This window comes from Pinus tabuliformis, chromosome 7 (genome assembly GCF_031772625.1).
Source record: "Pinus tabuliformis cultivar Carrire ecotype Pingquan chromosome 7, CPIR1, whole genome shotgun sequence".
Lineage (NCBI taxonomy): Eukaryota > Viridiplantae > Streptophyta > Pinopsida > Pinales > Pinaceae > Pinus > Pinus tabuliformis.
Genome location: NC_142293.1, coordinates 1,163,287,315 through 1,163,311,472, shown reverse-complemented (window position 1 = coordinate 1,163,311,472; position 24,158 = coordinate 1,163,287,315). Strand labels below are relative to the sequence as shown.

The 24,158-nt window shown below is 39.5% G+C and overlaps 1 pseudogene; it reads left to right on the top strand.

Moving 5' to 3' along the window:
- The window catches only part of LOC149251613 (uncharacterized), a 118,716-nt pseudogene that overhangs the window by 84,872 nt on the left and 9,686 nt on the right, over positions 1 to 24,158 (top strand).

Genomic DNA, 24,158 nt, shown 5'->3' with positions numbered 1-24,158 from the left:
ACCTTGGATAGAGTATAAAACTGGAGTGAGGAGGAGGTGGTGTAATACAACGTTAGATATATTAAAAAACACATGAGACAGAGAGCAACAATGGTTTGGTGGGATGATGATATGCGATGTGGTATGGTGCTAAGCCGGATGCTGCAACAGTAAAAATATGGTAACCAAAATAGATTTTACAATGGCAAGGTATACCACAAACCATTCAAACCATCCTTAACACACATTGCCCAACATAAAATGTACATACCATGTAATGCATCCTTTCAACTCTATGCATTGAACGCAGTGATCAGACTATGATTCAATGTAACACCAAAAGTCTACAGCGCTGACAGAAAACCACACAAATGATTTATAGCAGGAGGGCGGAGAATTCTGGAATGATAGGTTAGAAAGACATGTAGATCACGCCAAATCAACCTCATACAGTATATGTATAGAGAAACAATCAATTGCATAGATGTTAGGAAGAGCGTTCTTCAAGGAAGAATTAGGTATTGGCTCTCAAACAGAGAAACGATGGAGGGCAGCAGTTCTGACAAGTAGACAGGGTATGGTAGCATGTTTGATGAGCAGAGGGCAGATAGAGAATAACATCAATAGCGCTAAGAGAAGGCCAATGAGCACAAGGTTAGACGAATTGTTGTTCAAGGCAAAATATATAATAGAAACCATCCCTAACAACAATAAGAAAATAGATTTCTGACAAAGGCCAAATTAATGGAGCGTTAGCTCAAGTGCACATTGAAAATGCTCAAGTTCAGGCAAGAATGAACATATGAAGAATAATGGACATGCAGATCTTTGAGAGGCAGCGATAAGGAAAAACTGATAGGTACAAAGAGTAGCGTATTGAGGTGTTATGCTGCAGATTTCAGAGAGTAGCTTATTAAGGCGGTTCACGAAATTCAAGGTATGGTATAGTGTTCAACTCTCAACCAACTCATTCAACAACAGAGATTTGACAGAGATGGAAGTCTATAATAGAGGTACAGGACTTACATGTATAAAAAGGCCACAAAAAATAAGTGGCTCACAATTAAGCAGGGAAGGAGATCACCTGTGCTGATACCATGTTAAACACATACATGGCAGAGACAAAATAGGAAAGATAAATAGGAGAGTACATTTATTATTAACAAATGATATACATTTATAGTACATGGTGTGACCGTTGGATTTATATTCCAAGTGGTCTCTTGGACTCCTTTTGGCTGTTCAGCTTCCACACCAACCCTTAGAGGATTAGGTGTCCAACAACCTGCATGCTCAGCTAAAGCTAAAGAGCATGTTCTTTCTTTACAGATATCTACACTATGTTCTTTGAGCCTGATCCTGACTGACCTACCTGTTTCCCCAATATAGTGTTCTCCACAAGAGCAGTTGATGATATAAACACCTTTCTGCTGGAGTTGTTCTTGGTTGTCCTTTACCGATTTCATTCATTGTTTAATAGTTGTCAAGGGTTTGAATGAAGTTTTGATATCTTTCTTTCTGAGAATTTTCGCTAGTTTGTCAATGACACCTTGAATATATGGAAGGTAGGCATTAGTAGTCGAGGGGTTATTTGATTTGTCTTTTTTGTTTCTAGATTTGGCTTTCTGAATGGCCTTGAAGATGTTTTTATTATTGTATCCTAGGTTGGCAAATGCTCTTTTTAAGTAGGTGATATCCTCCTCAGTGTGGTTCTCATCTGAAATTCTACATGCTCTAGTGAATAGGGTTTGAATTACACCCATTTTTTGAGCTGGGTGGTGGTGTGAATCAACATGGAGATAGTTATTAGTATGTGCCTTTTTTCTGAACATTTTATGACCTATGGAACCGTCCTTGTTTCTTATGAGGAGGATCTCAAGGAATGTTATGCAATTATTCTCCTTCACCCTTGGTTAATTTGGAGTGGGATGAGGAACCCATTGAGTCTTTTGACCTTGTCCAACTGTCTTCGGTGATTGCTCTTTCACTCTTGCTTGGGCTTTGTCTTCACCTCACCTCTGATACCATGTTAATTTTAGGTATGTTCTATGCTCAGCACAAATGACTTCAATTTTTCCATATTAGCTCAATATCAATTCCAAATTAGAAATCACATTTAGCATGATAGTGAAATGCATATAGAACATAAACATAAATCGCAGAAGACAAGCCAACACAAGAGGACACAAGATGTGGTGCTAGCCAGGGACAAATCCCAATGTGGGGAAGCCTTGATCAATTATTCTTATATTCTTCGATAGTTTAGTAGAGAGAGAGAAAGTACATATACATCAAAAGTCAACACTTTGAGTTGATAAGATAAGAGCAAAGATCTTCACCATGAAGATAACATAATGAGGTAGCTTCTTTGAACTTAGGTGAAGGCATACTACTTCAATTGATCCTCCAAGGTGATTCCATCACCATGCTGAACCCATCACTATGTTGCATCTCATCATCATGTTACACCCATCACTGTGATGCACCCAATCACTGAGCTACTCTCATTACTATGCTCCTCCCATCACTGAGAAATACCTCATCGTCATGATGTACCCATCAAGATTCTCTACATCATCATGCACATCATTACTATGCTACACCGTGCAACACCCATCCTCACTATCATCTATATGTTGCATACTACAATACTTCTTGTTTTCGCACTACACACATCACGTTGCTATGCATCCAATTTGTTGAAAGTGCATACCAGCTTTAGCTACTTGCTATGGTTTGAAACCTAGAAGAGCAACTAGGCTATAGTTATGGATTCCTTCAACAATCCCCAACTAGATCCTAGATAGCAGCTTATCCCTCTGACTTCTAATCTAATGACAACTGCTCCCAAACGTATCTCATCCATGATTTTGACCAACAGTTAGATAGTTGTAGTTATGACTAGATGTGACAGTGGATGAGGGCATCTTCACATCTGAGGTTAGGGCCTCTTTAGGCCTCTTTACAATGGCTTAGGGAACTCTTCACCATGTCATTCAATTTACTTCCAGACATTCCTTTGACGCTGACCCTGTGGTATGACAGTAGCTAGGGAACTCTTGAATACACTTCCTTTTGACTACATCTAGAGCTATTTTAGACCTCCTCTTTCCAGCATATATGAATCCCTCTCTTGCTTCATAAAACCCCTAATGACGGCGGATTATATTTCCTGGGAGGACTACAGTTAGGGCAGCATAGAGACCTTCAATTGTTGCGTAATAAGGCCAGCATTTAGAGTGCATATGGACTGTGACGAATGCATACATAGAACTGCAACCAAGTCTCTTTTAGACCAGCATGTAGACCTCTCCTCAGGACAACAGATGGGGGATTGATTTTAGGGCCAAGAAAACGACCATATTGTGGCTAAGAGACTTCTTTAAGTGCTACGATTAGGAGACTATGTTAAGTTCATCTCCATAGGGTCATCCATGACAACGTTAGGCTACAACCATGATTCCTCTATGACAGAGTTTAGGTCTCTCTGTATTTAGGGCATAATAGCATTATAACCCTTGTTCCATGACTGTGATAGGAGGCTTCTTCGTTAAGCAGTGTTAGGGAATTATTTCCATGCAAGCGTAGGTGTTTCTCCATGATAAAATTAAGGCTTCTTCCATGGTTTCATTAGGCTTCTCCATTAGGGCAACGTAGAGCCTATTTTCCCATGACTGCATTTAGATCTAGGGCATGTCTTCTTAGGGCAGCATATATGCGAGGGCACTCCCTCTAGCCATCATCTTCATCAAACCCAAAACAAAATGAAGAGATATCACAAGAGTGAGTGTATAAAATGACTTAAAGTCCTCTTCTATTTATACTAAAACGTGGAGGATATGTGGGAGAAATTTGTTTTCCCGCCGACCTTGACGAATTGTCCCATAACACAAATAAATTCATATCTCCATGAATACATGTTGGAATCGGATGATATTTAGATCTATCCTACACCTCTCGATCAGAGGAATCCAAGAAAAATATCAACTTCCATAAATACGAAGACCCATATGGAGTTTGGCCCTAGTTGCCAATTTTAACATGTATAGATATTAATTTAAATCTAAGGATTGCATTTGTATGTGAGCAAGAGAGTGGAGAAAGAAAAGAGAGCCAGATAACTGACATAGGTTCACAAGAAAATAAATCAATCACTTTGAACTCCAAGTTAATATCTTCTGTATTGATAATATAGTGGTAAACCCAACTACACTTATGCACCTCATTACGGAAGCATAGGCTACACAAAATCATGATCCATGTTGGTAGACAAATCCTCCCTAAGGTCCTAGTAAACCATTGTTACCTCATTTTGGAAAGCAATAACATCTGACACAAACACACTTAAGAGTTCAAATTTACAACATAAAAAGATATTACAAGCACTAGCAACTACTTCCAAACCTAGCACTCAAGGAACTTCCATAGTAAGACATGTTGTTGATTCAACATAGTTAATTGAGTTGTATCTTGCGAGTAATGACTATTTGAGAGATGTAACAGTTGAAAATATATTTTTCTTTTATTTTTCTTTCATTCCATTCCCTATATGTGGGTTGAAGTAAGTGACCTAAGGCATGTGGCTTTGGTGATTTGTCTTGGATTAATTGGTAGTCTTTGAAAATATGACTTGGATCATTGTTTCTCTATGTTCAAAGAGACACCTGTGATTTCAATTCTAAACCATTTCAAATGTAACATGTTTCATCATTTAACTATTTATTCTATTTCTTTTTCCAATATTCCCTTAGATGAATTATTCATCATTCATGTTATTTGTTGGTTGCGCAGGCTGGAGACTCTCGGAAGCCTCAAATGAAGCTTCATGATCCCTCTCATATTCTTCACATGAATTCAGGTAATGATAATGTTGTAGAAAATCTGCTATGTAGATTAACCCAATAATGCAATATAAATCAAAGCAGAATACTATAACCTACTTCTACTATCAATTTTGAGGAAGCTTAAAGATCGAGCTGGATCGAGATGAACAATATAACCAGAAGAAGAAGAATCAATTCACAATACACATGAAAATACTTTGGGGAAAGCCTCAGCTAAAAACCCCACTATCTGTATTATCATACAAGGTGGAAATACATAGGAATTATACAAAGCCTTAGCTCTCACAGCTAGCCAGCTCTCAGTATAGTCCTCACAGATGCTTAGAGGTAATCTTGGCTTCTCACAAGCCTTCCTCTCTACCCTCCAAGCTCCTATTTCCTTGCTTTGTTCCTATGGGATGATCTCCTCCAACCAAGTGGAAAATTGATCTCACGCACTGAACTCACACCCTATCAGAACTGCGCAATCCTCAAGGATTGATTCCTTCTACATGCATAAGTTTTATTTATAGGAAAACACATGCAAATGATATTACATTGTCCTTGATATTTAGCTCAACTGGGTCTTTCTCAGAATGGACATGCATGAGTTTCTGATGAGGGAATATTTAGTTAACTAGAGTACACTAGTTGAGTGCATGCATGCATCAACTGACTGTTAACTCTCTATTAGTTCCTCAAACAGTTTGGAACTAATTTAATTGGACTTAACTTAGTAAATTGAGTTAACTAATTACAACTCAAATGTAGCGCAATCTTATCTCCTTAACTTAAGCGATAACTCTTACATGACTGCAGAAAGACTTCTAACTTGAATTTCTCCGACTAATTAAGTAAAAATAACTTAACTAATTACTTCCAAGTAGCTGTTAAGACTAAATTCAATTTTAATTCACAATTTTAATTCAAGGACAAATTAAAATTAGAATATTCTTGTTGCCACATTTCAACACTCCCTCTCAACAAGAAATGGATTATCTGCCACCCCGATCTTGTCTCTATGGAACTCGAATTTACACTTTGATAATGCCTTTTCAAAAATGTCAGGATCTTGCTCCTTTGTTGAAATATACTATAGCAACATGATCCTCCTCTCTAAATCAGCAACTTGATTTACCTTGTAAAGCCAACGAGAACTCACAACTGACTTGTTCTCCGATCTCGGAACCACATCCCAAACACTGTTAAGAACTATGGAGTCATACTCCTCCACCATAGCATCAACCCAAATCGGCTGCTGTACATCTTCTTTAAAGGAAGATGGCCCGGTCTCAACACATTCCCCAACAAGGGCCATGTATCCAGTGTACCTCTCAGGTCACCTCCTCTATCTGCGCTGAGAAGATGGTGCTCCCACATTCTCTCTCACATCTTGCAACAATCTGTCAACTTCTCTTATGTGCTTCCGTCCATCTCTAGAAGACTCTGCTTGAGTGGATGTCTCCACTCCTGGAACCTTTGCATGTGGCTACTCCCCATTAGTCTGAGGCTCCTCCTCCTTAGGAATCAATAGTTCCTCCACAGCCTGTAGTTGGAGCTCCCTCTCAAGGGAAACTCACATGGCCTTCTGCTCATCAAACTTGAGATCTCTGAGAACCACTGTCCTCTGACTGGTAGGCAAGTACACCCGATAATTGTGAGGTGTATCAGTGTATCCCACAAGTATCCCCAACTCTGCTATCGGCTCAAGCTTCTTCCGTGCATTATTTGTCACATGGAAATATACCGATGAGCCAAAGATCTTGAAGTGACACACATCTGGTGTCTTACCGGAGAAATATTCCTCTGGTGTCTTCATCCCAAGTATGTGATGTGGGCTTCTATTCTGCAAATATACCACTTTGTTGCATGCCTCAGCCCACAGGTGAAGTGGTAGGCCTTGGTCATGCAGCATCGCTCGTGTTGCCCCTACAATAGTTCTATTCTTCCTCTAGGATACCCCATTCTGTTGTGGGTTATGAGGTGCCGTCAACTCCCATTTAATTCCTTCCACTACACAGAATTCCTTAAACTCTTGAGAGTCATATTCTCCACCATTATCGCTTCTCAAGGCCTTGATCTTCTTCCCTGACTCTTTCTCCACCAAAGTTTTGAACTCACAAAACTTTATGAAGCTTTAGTCCTTCTTCTGCATGAAATAAATCCATCATTTACGAGAAAAATCAGCAATGAAAATCGCACAATACCTTTGCTTTGCTATGAATGTTGTCGAGAATTTTCCACACACATCAGTATGAACTTGCTCTAAGATAGCCTTTGCTCGACTGTCTCGATCATGAAAGGAATACTTGGTGTACTTTCCCAAGGTACAACTTTTGCATGTGTCAAGTTGCTCAAGTTTACCTTTGGGAAGTCCTGGAGATATCTACTGCATTATCTTCAAAGCCCCATGATGCAAATGGCCCAATCGACTGTGCCACAACTCGCCAATGCCTTGGCTTTGCACCAATTATGCTTTCATACTCAATGCTGCACAATCATCTACCTCTAGTTTATAGAGATTCTTCACCTGAATCCATATCCTCTTGGTCTGACCCGTGGCTATGTTTCTTAGGAACAACTTTCCTTTACTGAAGACAACATTGTAGCCTTTGTCCTTCAACATCGCGACCGATACCAAGTTCTTCTTCAGTCTAGGCACATACATCACACCTGTCAAGGTGATAGTAGCTCCATGCTCCCTCTGAAAAGCAACTATCCCCAATCTTGAAACACTATACCTTCCATCATCACCCATCTCTATGCGCATCTTGAGGTCTTTCTCCTCCAAGGTACTGAATAAAATTTTATCACCTGTCATGTGGAATGAGGCTCCACAGTCAAGATACTAGACACAACCCATCATCGACGACACCATGCATGTGATGATGGTAAAGTCCATTTTGAACTAAGAGGTTAATGCCTCACCTTTTGATCCGTTCGAGGATCCCTTCTTGGACTTCTTCGATGGGAAATTAGTCGCATAATGCCCCATCTCGTGACAATTAATGCATCTCACTTTAGACTTGTCACCCTTCTTCCCTCCATAGGAAGAATTCGATTTGGAATGGGATGCCTTCCCCTTCCCTTTCCTTGCCTTACTTTCTAAGGCCATATTTTCTTCATCATCATTCTTGGATGAAGAACCATCTCATGTGCTCCTCCTGGTCTCCTCCTGCATGAGATCCGACCACAGTTGTTCCCAATCAGGCAGTTTCTCCCTTCCATTCACAGAATCCTTGTAGCTCTTTGGAAGGGCAAGGAGAGCGAGGCTCATGATATCATCATCAGTAGTAGTTATTCCCACACTGCTAAGTTCATCTTTGCAAGTGGTGAGCTTGTTCAGATATGTGGAAATAGTAACGCACTTCTCCATCTTGATTCTTCGAAGCTTATCCTTGAGCGCCAATTTCCTTTGGTCGCTACGATTCTGGTAGAGGTCCTTCAATGTATTCGACATTGAAAATGGAGTATCCTTCTCATGGAGACTCAAGAAAATATGGTCTCAAACTCCCTCAAGGATGATTTGTCTCACCTTCGCCACACACTTCTTCCACTCAGCCAACTCTTATGCATTAGTTGAAGTTGGATTTTGGATTTGCTTGATCAATGAATTCCTTCAAGCCATTGTCTTATAATACAGCCTCCATTCTATCTTTCAATGCTATGTTGTTGGAGCTACCTTCCAAGGAATACTTGAGTCTCAAACCATAGAACGCCACTACCCAACCTTGAAGTATGATAAGAATTCAATTTGCACCTACAAACCCTGACTTCAAACTTCAAATTCTCTTCTCAGTATACTTTTCACTGCTCCGATAAACTTGGCTCTGATACCATATAGAAAATTCTCTATAAATCCAGCTCCAACACCATGTAGAAATTCTCTACAGATCTAGCTCTGATACCATGTAGAAAATCTGCTATGTAGGTTAACCTAATAATGCAATATAAATCAACACAGAGTACTATAACCTACTTCTACTATCAATTTTTTGGAAGCTTAAATATCGAGCTGAATCAAGCGAAACAATATAACCAGAAGAAGAAGAATCAATGCACAATAAACATGGGAATACTTTGTGGAAAGCCTGAGCTAGAAACTCCATTATCTATATTATCTGTTGGAAATAATACTGAGAGGGGGGGTGAATCAGTATTATCAGATCAATCAAACTTTTCTATTTCATACTCAGAAACATATACGCTACTTCAATTAAGTGAACCCGCGTGTACACGCTACTGTGTCTAATGAAACCCGCGTATATCCAGAGATCTTATAATTCAGTTATCTTAATCTTCAGTAAATGCATCAGATCATTATTAAGCATATTAACAGTAAACAGGTGCAGAATAACAGAACAGAACATCACACAAGAGCCACACACATGAACACCATGATATAAGGTGGAAACCCAATGTGGGTGAAAACCACCTGCTGCAATTCGTCTCTTTCTTCTTTAATAAGAAACTTCTTTTACAATGCACTGGTGCAGTCATTTACCAGCACGCAGGCTGCAACCTGCAGAGGGCTACAACCCTCATAGCTTTTGTACTAGCCGATCCATTTACTAGTACGTAGGTGCCAACCCTACAGAAGGCTACAACCTTCACTCGTTTTCCAGCTGCTCCTGGAAGGGAGCTACAACCCCCTTGGCTCTTGTACTGGCTGATATGTTTACCAGTACGTAGGTGCCGGCCTACGATCTTCCCGGGACCATGTTTCATACATTTTCATACTAGATCCATAAGACAATCATCATTGTAGTACAGCCTGCATCATCAATCACTGAAACACCCAATTCTGAATCACTGTAACCCTGTCAACAACAACCAGACAACATAACAACAACCAGATCCAACTCCATCTTCAAATATCATACTTCACATTGTATACGCTACTTGGATGAACCCAACCTGCGTGTATACGCTCTTTTACCAAAGCCAACCCGCATACAGATCTGCAAATTCTAACTTATAGCTCTGCAGCTATATCAGACATCAAAACATACCCAGATCATAATAATAAACATGCGTCAGTAGATCTGATCTATCCACAGTCAAACCATATGAAGATAATCATTCCAAGCCTTGAGATCTCGTTCCATCATTCATCATCCTCCACATGGGTGAAACCTTGGTTCAGATCACCAACCCATAACCAGCACTTGGATCACACACTTCCTCAGATCTTCATCACTCATACACTCTCTCACTCTTGCACACTTTGGCCTAGTGATCTTTTCCTTATATAGCCTTAGGCCTTGCTCAATGCCAAGAGCCAAAACCATAGTAACACAATACCATCAACTTCAATACTAGGGATCGACACGCCCGTCGAGACACAATGGTCCGAAACCATAGGCACAACTTCCAAGGACTAACCGCCATGGACCAAAGGTACGTTTCCACATACACGCGCTTTTGATGAAGCCAACCTGCGTGTACACGCTGATTCGCCTTGCTGAACCTGCATATATCTCTTTCTTGTCCTGCTGTACTGAGATCTGTCCATTAGTTAAGTTGTCATCACCTGTACCAGTCTCTGAGCACCTGTACCAACCTCTGAGTGAGTTGCCATCAAGGACAACACTTGAATCATAATGCCAACAATCTCCCCCTTTGGACTTGATGGCAACCACCACACCAAGTCACTCTCCCCCTTTGACATCAAGGGCAAAGGGTGGACCAAGATATTCTCTTCCTTGGTATACCTTATGCTGTCCATACTGCTGTCCATACTCCCCCTGAGTACATGCTGAAATCTCCAAATGTGCTCCCCCTTTGTGTATGCCAAAGTGTACCAATCTATCCATCCTGCTCTTGCTGAATTGTGCTGTTCATGCTCCCCTTGACTGTAGGCAAGATCTGTAAAAGATGTTCTACAAAAAGAACAAAGACTTATACATCATAGAAGACCTTCCTATCACCAAAAGACTCAACATACATTCATCACCCAACCTAGTGGGGATATCCCAATATTGACTCATTCACCTAACCATGTGAAGATACATGATAATACATGAACATTTCATCATTCATCCCAGGCATAGTGGGGAAACCAACATAGGCCGTTACATGACTTTGACATCATAAAAGAGATACATGACATAGTGATGAAATATCTAGACCAAGACTTATGAAAGCCACCAACAGCATCATGATCAGCCTGCAATACCATTCCTAAACAGTAAGATGTATCATTTAGCTTCATAGACTTTATCAACACCTTCTAACCATAATGCCAACAATGCATTATTCGAAGAATATTCTCCCCCTGAGTGTGAGCCAACCATGTCTGAACCATTTCCTGAGTCTGTTCTGCTCCCCCTGAGCCTGAGCCAACCATGACTGAACCTGGGTCTGTTCTGCTGCCCTTTCTCCATATACGCGACTTTGCAGCCTGTAACTCGCATATATACGCGACTTGTCTTCATGAAACTTGCGTATGAGAATCAGAACACTGAAGTTCTATACCTTCAGCTCCCCCTGAGTCTGTTATGTCTGTGCTGTGCTGAGTACCCTGTGCTGTGCCACATCTTTCTGACTGAACTTCCTTCTTCTTCCATATCTTCACGCGTGTTGATGATTTCTTCTTATCATGAGCTTTGTTCCTGCAATCTCTTGCTTTATGTCCAAACTTGTTACATGCATAGCATCTTACATGTTTCATATTCCTCTTGTAGCAATCAGCAGCTTTGTGGCCAAACATATTGCAAGAAAAGCAATATCCATTAAAGTATCTTGAATGTGATGATCTTTCTGCATGATGGTCTTGAAACCGTCTTCTTCTACATATGGCTGCAACATGTCCAAGATTATGACACACATAACATTCAACATTATTCAGTGGAGGAAATAATTGTCTATCACGTCCATAGTTAGGAGTAGAGAATCTTCCTTGAGGAATTTCTTTCCTTGGTTGTTCCTTTTTGGGCATTTCAGATTTCTCATTAGAGTTTCTTGCCTCACCTTGTGAACTAGATTCACCTTCAACATATTCATGAAAACCAAGACCAGTCTTGATAGCAGGAGATCTTTGACTACTAAGAATATCATCCAAGACTTTAGAGCTATCTTGAAATCGTAAAAGCTTATCCTTTTCTTCTAATTTGCTTTTCAAGATATTTACCTCAACTTGATGTTGTTCTTCTTTTTCAAGACATTGCTTCTTCAAGGTCTCTCCAACTTTCCTTTCTTCATCCAACTGATGCCTTAGTTTGAGGATCTCGTTTTCTTGCTCTTTATTCAGTGCTAGCAGCATTTCTCGAACTTTGAAGGCACATTCCAACTGTTCTTCTAATCTGATGATTTCTTCTTTGAGGGCATTCTCCCTTTTGCTAGGTAGATCTTGTTGATCTATGATTTGATCTGACGCTTCATTTGCTTGTCCATCTTCAATCTGAGGTGCTTCTGGATCTGAATACTTGCTTCCACACAACGACAGGTTGTCATTGTTCTTTTGAGCTGTCTTCTTCTTCTGACGTGCTTTCTTCCCCATTGTTCTACGAATCTCCTTCAAGCGATCAAGCTTCTCTGAAGGACCTGCTCTGATACCAATTGTTGGAAATAATACTGAGAGGGGGGGTGAATCAGTATTATCAGATCAATCAAACTTTTCTATTTCATACTCAGAAACATATACGCTACTTCAATTAAGTGAACCCGCGTGTACACACTACTGTGTCTAATGAAACCCGCGTATATCCAGAGATCTTATAATTCAGTTATCTTAATCTTCAGTAAATGCATCAGATCATTATTAAGCATATTAACAGTAAACAGGTGCAGAATAACAGAACAGAACATCACACAAGAGCCACACACATGAACACCATGATATAAGGTGGAAACCCAATGTGGGTGAAAACCACCTGCTGCAATTCGTCTCTTTCTTCTTTAATAAGAAACTTCTTTTACAATGCACTGGTGCAGTCATTTACCAGCACGCAGGCTGCAACCTGCAGAGGGCTACAACCCTCATAGCTTTTGTACTAGCCGATCCATTTACTAGTACGTAGGTGCCAACCCTACAGAAGGCTACAACCTTCACTCGTTTTCCAGCTGCTCCTAGAAGGGAGCTACAACCCCCCTTGGCTCTTGTACTGGCTGATATGTTTACCAGTACGTAGGTGCCGGCCTACGATCTTCCCGGGACCATGTTTCATACATTTTCATACTAGATCCATAAGACAATCATCATTGTAGTACAGCCTGCATCATCAATCACTGAAACACCCAATTCTGAATCACTGTAACCCTGTCAACAACAACCAAACAACATAACAACAACCAGATCCAACTCCATCTTCAAATATCATACTTCACATTGTATACGCTACTTGGATGAACCCAACCTGCGTGTATACGCTCTTTTACCAAAGCCAACCCGCATACAGATCTGCAAATTCTAACTTATAGCTCTGCAGCTATATCAGACATCAAAACATACCCAGATCATAATAATAAACATGCGTCAGTAGATCTGATCTATCCACAGTCAAACCATATGAAGATAATCATTCCAAGCCTTGAGATCTCGTTCCATCATTCATCATCCTCCACATGGGTGAAACCTTGGTTCAGATCACCAACCCATAACCAGCACTTGGATCACACACTTCCTCAGATCTTCATCACTCATACACTCTCTCACTCTTGCACACTTTGGCCTAGTGATCTTTTCCTTATATAGCCTTAGGCCTTGCTCAATGCCAAGAGCCAAAACCATAGTAACACAATACCATCAACTTCAATACTAGGGATCGACACGCCCGTCGAGACACAATGGTCCGAAACCATAGGCACAACTTCCAAGGACTAACCGCCATGGACCAAAGGTACGTTTCCACATACACGCGCTTTTGATGAAGCCAACCTGCGTGTACACGCTGATTCGCCTTGCTGAACCTGCGTATATCTCTTTCTTGTCCTGCTGTACTGAGATCTGTCCATTAGTTAAGTTGTCATCACCTGTACCAGTCTCTGAGCACCTGTACCAACCTCTGAGTGAGTTGCCATCAAGGACAACACTTGAATCATAATGCCAACATTATCATACAAGGTGGAAATACATAGGAATTATACAAAGCCTTAGCTCTCACAGCTAGCCAGGTCTCAGTACAATCCTCACAGATGATCATAGGAAATATTGGCTTCTCACAAGCCTTCCTCTCTACCCTCCAACCTCCTATTTCCTTGCACTGTTCCTCTGGGATGATCTCCTCCAACCAAGTGCAAAACGGATCTCACACCCTGTCAGAACTACACAATCCTCAAGGAATGATTCCTTCTGCATGCATGAGTTTTCTTTATAGGAAAACACATGAAACTGATAGTACACTGTCCTTGACATTTAGCTTAACTGGGTCTTTCTCATAATAAACATGCATGAGTTTTTGATGAGGGAATCTTCAGTTAACTGGAGTACACTAGTTGAGTGCATGCATGCATCAACTGATTGTTAACTCTCTATTAGTTCCTCAAACAGTTTGGAACTAATTTAATTGGACTTAACATAGTAAACTGAGTTAACTAATTACAACTCAAATATAACTCAATCTTATCTCCTTAATTTAAGGGATAACTCTTGCATGACTGCAGAAAGACTTCTAACTTGAATTTCTCCAACTAAATTAAGTCAAAATAACTTAATTAATTACTTCCAAGTAGTTGTTAAGACTAAATTTGATTTTAATTCACAATTTTAATTGAAGGAAAATTAAAATTGGAATATTCTTGTTGCCACATTTCATCAAATGTGAACTTGAGTTGGACAGATAAACATTTCATCCTAGTGAGCATGCATATATATTTGGATTTATCTTAATTTTAGATAACAATGGTATGTTCTATGCTTAAGAGAAATTTTACTTCAATTTTCTTATTAGCCTAATATCAATTTCTAGATTAGCAATCACATTAACATAATAGTAAAATGTAGATAGAACATAAACAATAACTAGAAGACAAGCCAAGATAAGAGGACACAATATTTGGTGGATGCCAGGGAAAAACCCCAATGTGGGGAAAACCCTTTGATCAAATCTTCTTATTATTCTTCAAAAGTTCAACAGAGAGAGAGTACAATATACAAATTTATTTTCCCAATCATAGTCAAAATCTGTCCAGTCAAATTGCAGTCAACAGGATGCCCTAACCAAAAAGTCAACACTAGTCAACATGGCAGAATATCTCCTCTAAATCAGCTCGGTCAAACCCAATCAACTCAGCCTCCAATGATAGTTCGAATCAACCCAAAATAGTCCTAAAAAATATGAGTAAAACTTGGTCAACACAGAGTCAAACCCGTGGTCAAACTTGCTCCAGTCAACGCTGGTCAGACAACTCTAAATGCCTCGATTCTTGTGCCTAGAAATCCGGCTTTCCCAAACAAAATATTCCCCAAGAAAAACATAGTCAAACTCAGTCAACTTCTACCCTGACAACATTGGTCAAACCTTCTTGCAATTCATTCAACGCCCAAAACAGAAAATCGCAGTCAAACTTTGCATGTGTGGAGGAGAAGAAGGCTACCCTGAAGTTGTATGACCCAATCAGATGAGGAGAGAGACGTATGTGTGAGAATGAATGATGTCCAAATGAGGTAGTTTCACCTTCTATTTATATGCAACGTTGAGGATGAAAGTGCATGTCTTTTGGTCTTCTGAGCCTACATAAGTTTGTTGGCTCACCTTGACAATTTGTCCATAATAGAAATAAATTCATAATTCCATCTATACATGTCAGAATGAGATGATCTTTAGATTAATCCTACACGTCTTAGAAAGAGGAATCCAATAAAAATATCAGTTTCATCATATGAGATGTCCAAGGTGGAGTTTGGCCCTAGTTGCCAACTTTAACACTCCCTCTCAACTAGGGAGAACTCCACCTGCCAAACCATCTGTCAATCTATACCATCTCTGACATCCCTATTATACTCTACTATGCTCTGATCTGCTAAATCATGAAGACATAATGAAGAAGAAAAGATCGAGAATGTATCATACCATTCTCCACTAACCTGAAGTCAGTCTCCAATAATCAAGAGTGTATGATACCACTCCCCACTGACCCAAAGTCAGTCTCCATTGATCCCAGATCAATATCAAACATCCTAGCATATAGAGTATGGTAGTACATGATGCATCCATCGGTAGTACTATGGTCCCTGTCCTCATTTCCCTACTCATTAGCCATATGAGAGGTACTTCCCATGAGTCCTAGACTGCATGGGTAAGATGTACCAGCAGGAAAAGGTGAACCACTCATTCTGCTAATATGCCATAGGAGAAGGTGAACCACTCAACCTATGCATATATCAACATGGGATATAACAAGGGAACGTGAACCACTCACCCTGTACACAGTGCACCACTAGGGGAAGGTGAACCACTCACCATATGGTCACTCATCACTCCAAGAAGTACCCCGAGCCTCTCGAAGCTCCCAAAGGTCAATATTCATCTCATACAGGACCCTCATAAGAGGGTCTCTCCATGAATCCAAGCTGTTAATGGAAGGATAAGAATTTGACCTTCCCCAGGGGCTTCGTAAGAATATTTGTGACCTTCTCATCAGTCCTAAAGTGATGGAGCCTTATTGCTCCCCATTGTACCATATCCTAGATAAAGTGGTACCTGATATCAATATGCTTGGAGTGGTCATGAGGCATGGGATTCTTAGAAAGATGAATCCCACTTTGGTTGTCGCAAAACATCACGGTGGTATCCAACACATGTCCAAAAAACTCACTAATTTCATAAACTTCATTGTTGCTTATACTTGACCTAATTGCAAAGATTTTTGATATTCCATTAAGAATGTATGGTTGAAGCAACTAGAAGATAGTCATTGGAATTGTTGCATTGGGAAGGTCTACTAAACCATTATAATTTGATGCTTTAAGTGTTTTGAGTTCTGTGAGTGCTGCAATTATCATGGAAAGAACATAAACAAATGTACCAAATCCTATCCTTTGGAGCATCATAATATTGTTCTTGAGACCTGTAAAATTTTTGGCTAGCAGAATAAAGATCCAATTAGACACAGGCACAAGCACAATAATACTAAGGGCTATGAAACACTGCAAGGATGTAGAAGGGATCTCAATATGTCCAATAATGACTATCCAATGTGGTCCCCTATTTTATGAAGAAAGTAGAACATTGTGCAAAGAAAACCCCATACATTAAACATGTTACCAAAATAGGAATCAACCATGTAAAGAGATTGACCTATTTTGCACTCAATACAGTATCATGAGATGATTTTTCCGGGAAACCGTTATGACATTCTTCTGACGTTGTTTTGGTATTGAACTAGAAACAAATGAATTACATAAACTAACCCCCACTCTAAGTTCTCAACCTAATACTATATAGAATCCCAAATTATAGAAACTTGTGCCTTTGTAGTGACACTCTTAATCATTTGCTAAACGTAAATGTTACTCAGAATGACATTATTTTTCTATCTAAGCCAATGTCAAATGCATTGGAAGGGTAAGACAATCTGTGTGTAGATATGATACCCAACATCGCAATAATTCCATTTTCAAGAGAAAATTGAACTTGAACTTCATAATTATCTCTGGGTTCCAGTGATATGGTTAATATTACATGATTTAGTAGATAGCCACCATATAGGGAAACATATTTCACTTCGCAGGAATCTCCTACATCAACGAAAACATTTACACCAGGTGAAGTCTACAATACCTTGTACTGGCCATCATTGAAGTCCCAAGCCCTGGCAACATTTAGTTTGTGAGTTGAAACTTGTTCAAAAACAGAGGTAACCCTATTTCTCTTTGTTGGATCTATTGCCATAACCAAAGCATGGTCTAGTTGCAACTTGGAAACTGCCTTGCCTGTATCTATCATGAATTCCATCAAAGGTATAGCACCTAATCACTTTCTTTACCACGAGCTTGTTTATTTCAGTTGTCTTAGAAATATTATTATTCTTAATGCATTCACCTATTTGAGGAACTAAAATTTTTGTCCCAGGTCCTTGCACAACCACCCTATACCATTTTAATTTTAAATGATTTAAATTAAGCACATGTAAGTCATTCATAGAAATTCTTATGGGACCAATGCCACCCTAAATGATAACTATGGTGGTACCCACTGCATTTGCATTATTCACTGCCCATATGCCTTAAAAAATTTCTCTTTCTAGTGCCAATATCAATTTGCTTTCAATTCCAACAAAAGAAAAAACAAAATAGCTATGACTCATACTGGCGAGTCGTCCTAACTATTCTGAAACTTCCAGGCACAACTTTCAAGCCTGCTCCCTTTGATGGTAATATGATGAAAGATGTCATATCTAGTTTACACCAAATACAAGACTTAGATAGGCTTGATCCCACATATTTTTGATGGAAAATGTTGGACAAAATTGTGACATTTCAAATGAATGAGAACACCCAAATAGATTTGAAGAAGAAAAAAAAGCAGTAGAGTTTGAGCCAATATAGAAGAAGAAAAATAATAATTAATTGGGTAAATTTGAGTTGCAACACATATTGTAGCATTGCCTTCCTTCCTGTGGCTCTATGATGTAGAGAAGCTGTAGTATTACCAAGTTTGTTATGGTTGTTGTGTTGTGTGGAAGGTTTTTTTTAGTAGGTTTGTTACTAGGTTTGCACAACGACCAATATACTGAGGAATTGTTTCCAACTAACATCCATTGTTTGCAACCCTATGCACTGATTTCTTCATTACTACAAACTGCATTTCCATAATTTTGGAAAACTTTGCAATATCAAATTAATTGATCCCGTAGAACTCTTTTTTCCAAATAAATTTAATAGCTAAGAATACCATCTCAAACATATTTACACCCCTGTCCATGATTGATGGACCTACACATGATATTTCAATGCCTTCCTTAATAGAATTGTCTAGTATGGTGTTTGAAGACTTTAAGTGAAAGCCTTTATCTTCTTAGAAGAAATAATTTTGGAAATATTGTAATTCTAGCTCATGCACAAACTATGAGGGATCAATTCTATAGAAGGGCAAAGACTCATGCACCCTGTAAGCTTTTGGGTATTATGCAACATGCCTTTATCTTGTAACTTTTTGGTTTCTTTAATAATATTTCTACACCAGTCTTGTAATATTTGTTTTTTATGAGTGCAAATATTTTTTTGTGCACATCCTTTGTGAAGGTTTTAAGCATGCTAGTGTAGATGCTTAAATTGCTCTCGCAGGATAGATGAGGCATGCTTTTCCCATTCTATTTGTGATAGCATTTTTCAGATAGTTTTGGGTAGCGTTTTTGTTTGTCCATGAAATCCATGTAGTAAAGGCCAAACATATATCCATTCAAATTTATTTAGCAATGTCCATGCAAAGTTCCCACACACATTTACTCTAAAATTTGTTCCATTTCACTCGTTATTCAAACATTCATTTAACTTATTAATAAAATTCTCTTAACTCCTAACACATTCATAAATGTCAATCAAACTTCAACATTAACATAACACATGCTTCATTGTGTTTGTCAAATAATGTAGTGTACTATGTAGATAGTCCACCTGAAACGTATCCTTCCATATTTATGAGACTGGGAGGCCGTCTTTATTAGCACCAAAACCTGATACCACCAGTCCTTAGATTTACAAATAGATTTTCTTTTCTCATAGGCTTACACCTGCCAAATGAAATTTCAACATCAAGAGTATGGACATCACTCCAGTCATCATGTGATTTTCCTATAGGTTTGGAAGAAGGGTTTCTTGCATCTATTTTTAAATTGCTAACTAGAGATACATATTCACTTATCTAAGAACATAAGCCATATCGTAGTTCCATATTGCTCTTTTGATGTTGAGGGTATGAAATGTTTAAATTCCTAATACAATATATTCCTTTCATGGATACTAAAGACTGATCATTTTTCTTGGCTTCATGAAACCAGATAACATCAAAGTCTGGTTCAGATTCTGCAAGCACTAAGCAAGTTATGGCAGAGGTCAGCTTCCATGAAAACTTTGGGACTGCATATTGGGTGTCCTGCATTCAGCGTCTTAACACCAAGAGTGGTTTCCCTCCACTAAATAAAATCAAGTATTGCTCAGAAAATTCACCACTCATAGTTCCCTTTGAAGCAGAATTTGGGTTTTACATGAAAGACATGATACCTCCCTTGGCACCTTTTGCCATTGCAGTGCCAACCTCTGATCTGTAGGTTTTAACCCCGTACAAAAATTACCTCCATATGAATTATAAAACATAGAAAATAAATAATGTGAGAGCATAGCACATAAAATACATCTACACAGAGATTTTCCCTTGGATCCCAAAATGGGGACTACCAGCTTGATTTTTCATTATGTTGCTTTCAATGTTACAATACGTATTTATACATGATGAAGCATCCAATAACATGGACCGAAAACCTTCGCGTCCAAAACCATGGACCGAAAACCATCACGTCCAAAACCATGTGCGAAAAACATACACAAAACCATAGCTAGGTCCACCCAACCTAATATAGGGTCCAAAACCAAAATTTTCTGGGGCGCTGCCCCAGACCCCATAGAGTGGGGTTACCTGCACCGCTCAAATCCCCTGTGAATCCACCCGCTATGCAATTGACGAAATCAAGGGGGGGGCACTCTACCCCCCTTCTAACCCCCCAGTTAACTATGTGGGTTAGTCGTGGAAATAATATAACACAACCCAACATTCTCCCACTTGTTGTTTTATTTCCAAAGGGGGCTAGAAGAGAGCTTAGTCATTTATCCAGCCTTGCAACACCCATTGTTTCTCTACACCAAGAAAATTTCTCAGAGCTGACAAATTTTGTCAATGCATCTACAATATTATTCAAAGTCTCCACCTTTACCAGCAACACCTTTCTGTCTTCTATCATATCCCTCACAAAGTGATACTGAACATCAATGTGCTTTTCCTTTGAATGATATGCAAGGTTCTTTGCCAAGAAAATTGCACTTTGGTTTTCAAAGTCTATCCTTATAGCTCCCTGTACTAACCCCATACTTGAACAAAATCTCTACAACCAAACTGCGTCCTTGCTTGCATAAGTGGCTGCCATGTATTCTACCTCTGTAGTTGATAGTGCCACTATAGATTGTTTCTTACTCATCCAACTGACTACACCTTTAAATGGGATAAACACATACCCACTTGTAGATCTTCTCTGATCCAGATCTCTAGCCCAGTCTGCATCAACAAAGCCACAAATATCCAACACCCTATCCAATCCTAGTCTTCCTTCATAGCACAAACCATAATCACTAGTGCCATGCAAATACCTGAAAACCCGCTTCACTGCTTTCCAGTGCTCCTTCCCTGCTTCTGACATAAACCTGCTCAATACTTGCACAGCATATGTAATGTCTGGTCTAGTACAGACCATCACATACATTAGGCTATCGACTACACTTGCATATGGAACACGGGACATGTCCTCTTCCTCTTCTTGTGTCTTGGGACACTGTTCAGAAGATAACTTTACACCTACAGGAATAGGAGCCTTCACCGGTTTACTATCTTGCATATTAAACCTCTACAATACTATCTCGGCATGCTTCCTCTGGTTTAACCAAAGCTTCATCTTTGTCTGATCTCTTTTAATTTCCATGCTCAAAATATAGTTTGCAGCACCAAGATCTTTCATGTCGAATTTGGAGGACAAATGGGTCTTCAAATCCTAGATAATTTCTTTGTCATTTCTAACCAGCAACATATCATCCACATACAAGACCAGATATAAAACACAATCACCAATTAATTTAAAACACAAATAGTGATCTGCTTTGCTTTTGGTGAAGCCAAGTCCCTGTATAAATGTATCAAATTTCTGATACCACATTCTTCGTGACTATTTTAACCCATACAAAGACTTCTTTAACTTGCATACTAGTTCTTTCTTACCCTTCACCGCAAAGCCTTCAGGTTGCTTCATGTAGATCTCCTCTTCCAGATCCCCGTGAAGAAATGATGTCTTCACATCCATCTATTCTACCTCAAAATCAAAAGCAGCAGCAACAGATAAAAGAAACCTAATAGAAGTTACCTTAGCAATAGGAGAAAAAATATCACCAAAATCAATTCCTGGCACCTGGGAATAACCTTTTGCTAGCAACCGAGCTTTGTATTTCTCCACCTTTCCTTTTGCATTTGTCTTCTTCTTGAACACCGATTTGCTGCCAATGGGTTTCCTTCCATCCGGCAACTCCACTAGATCCCATGCCTCAGTTTTATGCAATGATGCCATTTCATCAACCATGGCCTCTTTCTAGAGTTTTCCATCCTCTAAATCTACTGCTTCCTTCATAGTTCTGGGATTATCATCAGTAATAGATAAAGCAAAATTTGAACAGAAAGCAGATGGATTATACCTTTCTAGCTGACTTCTTTCTCGAACTAATCTTCTCACACCCAGAGTTTGTGGCTCTTCATCTTCTGATTCCTCCTCCGCTGTAGAGTCTGATTCTTCCTCCTCTAGCTCAAACTCTATCTTCTCAAGTTCCTTGGGTTGGAATTCATGTTTAATAACATCTTTTACCTCTCTGAACACCACATCTCAGTTGTACACAACCTTCCTTATTACTAGGTTCCAAAGCCTATAACCCTTTAAACCATTCTTATACCCAATAAAGATGTACTTTTCAAATTTACTATCCAACTTGGTTCATTTCTCCTTTGGAACATGTACATATGCATCACATCCAAATACCCTCAGATTTGAAAGAGAGGGTTTCTTACCAATCCATACCTCTTGTGGAGTCTTATCCTCCAACACTGATGAAGGTGATCTGTTGACCAGGTAACATGTTGTTTCCACCACCTTTGCCTAGAATTCCCGTCCTAACCTGGCACCACTGAGAATGCTTCTTTCCCTTTCCATCAACGTCTTGTTCATTCTTTCTGCAACTCCATTTTTCTCAGGTGTGTATGGAGTAGTCTTCTACCGTGCTATACCACACTTCTTACATAATTCTTCAAATTCCTTACTGCAAAACTCTCCACTGTTATTTGTCCTCAACACCTTTATCTTCTTATCTGTCTCATTTTCCACCAGAGCCTTAAATTCTTTAAACTTGTCAAAGACTTCAGATTTCTTCTTAAGAAAATATATTCATGTATTCCTTGAGAATTCATCTATAAAGGATACATAGTACATAGACTTACCCAGTGACGAAACCTTCCCAGGTCCAAACACATCACTGTGGACAAGCTCTAATATTTGTTTCACCCTCTTACCAGCAGAGGAGAAACTCACCTGATTCTTCTTCCCATATACACAATTTTCACAGAAATCAAAATCCAGAGAGCTATTACTCATACCTTCTACCATACCTTTATCATGAAGTATTCGAAGGCCCTTCTCTCCAATATGTCCAAGCCTTTGATGCCACAGCATGGTCTTCTCTCCAGAGACCACTAGATTTTCTGCTTCACTTTCAGGGACCATAGAACTGTTGCACCCATCAACAACAGTGCTACCTTGCAGCTTGTACAAAGTTCCAATTCGAACTCCCCGCATCAATACAAGTGCCCTCCAAACCATCTTGTAGGTATCCTTCTCGAACACTATTTTTACACCTACATCACCTAGCTTGCTTACAGAAATCAGATTTCTGGCTAATGCAGGAATATGCAGAACACCCAGAAGTGTTCTAACCCTTCCACCTTGCAACTTCAACTTTACTTTTCCACGACCAATGATTCTAGCCTTCTTGTCATCCCCCAACAAGACATCACCACCATCATATTTCTCATACTCGCAGAACCACTCTCTATGGGGAGTGAAGTGAAAGGACGCACCTAAGTCAATCAACCATGCCTCATGATCTACATGTGTACTTGAAGAAGCCAAGTACACATCCCCACCTTAATTTGAGGTGGTTTTTGCCTCTGCAGAAGGAGAATCATCAAATCCATTTCCTTTGTCAGTAGCTTTAGATTTATAGTCCCTTTTGTAGTGCCCTTCATTTCCGCATCTCCAGCACACCACCTTTACAGGTTTTCCTGGATTAGATCTCCCTATAGATTTAGATCTCCCACTCGATGACTTATTTTTTTCTGTTCTGGGACCGTCCTTGTATAGGCAAGGCATCACCATTCTGGCTCTCCATATTTTTCCATCTCATCTCCTCCGTCAGCAAGGATGAGACTATTTCATCAAACTGCAAGGCGGTTGCTGCTACCTATTGCGATAACCGGACTATCCCATGAATCTGGTAGAGAACACAACAATTTAATGCACTTATCTTCATCTAAAATTTTGATATCAACAGACAATAACTGAATTACCACAGTATTAAATGCATTCAGATGCTCTGTCACTGAGTCTCCATCTTTC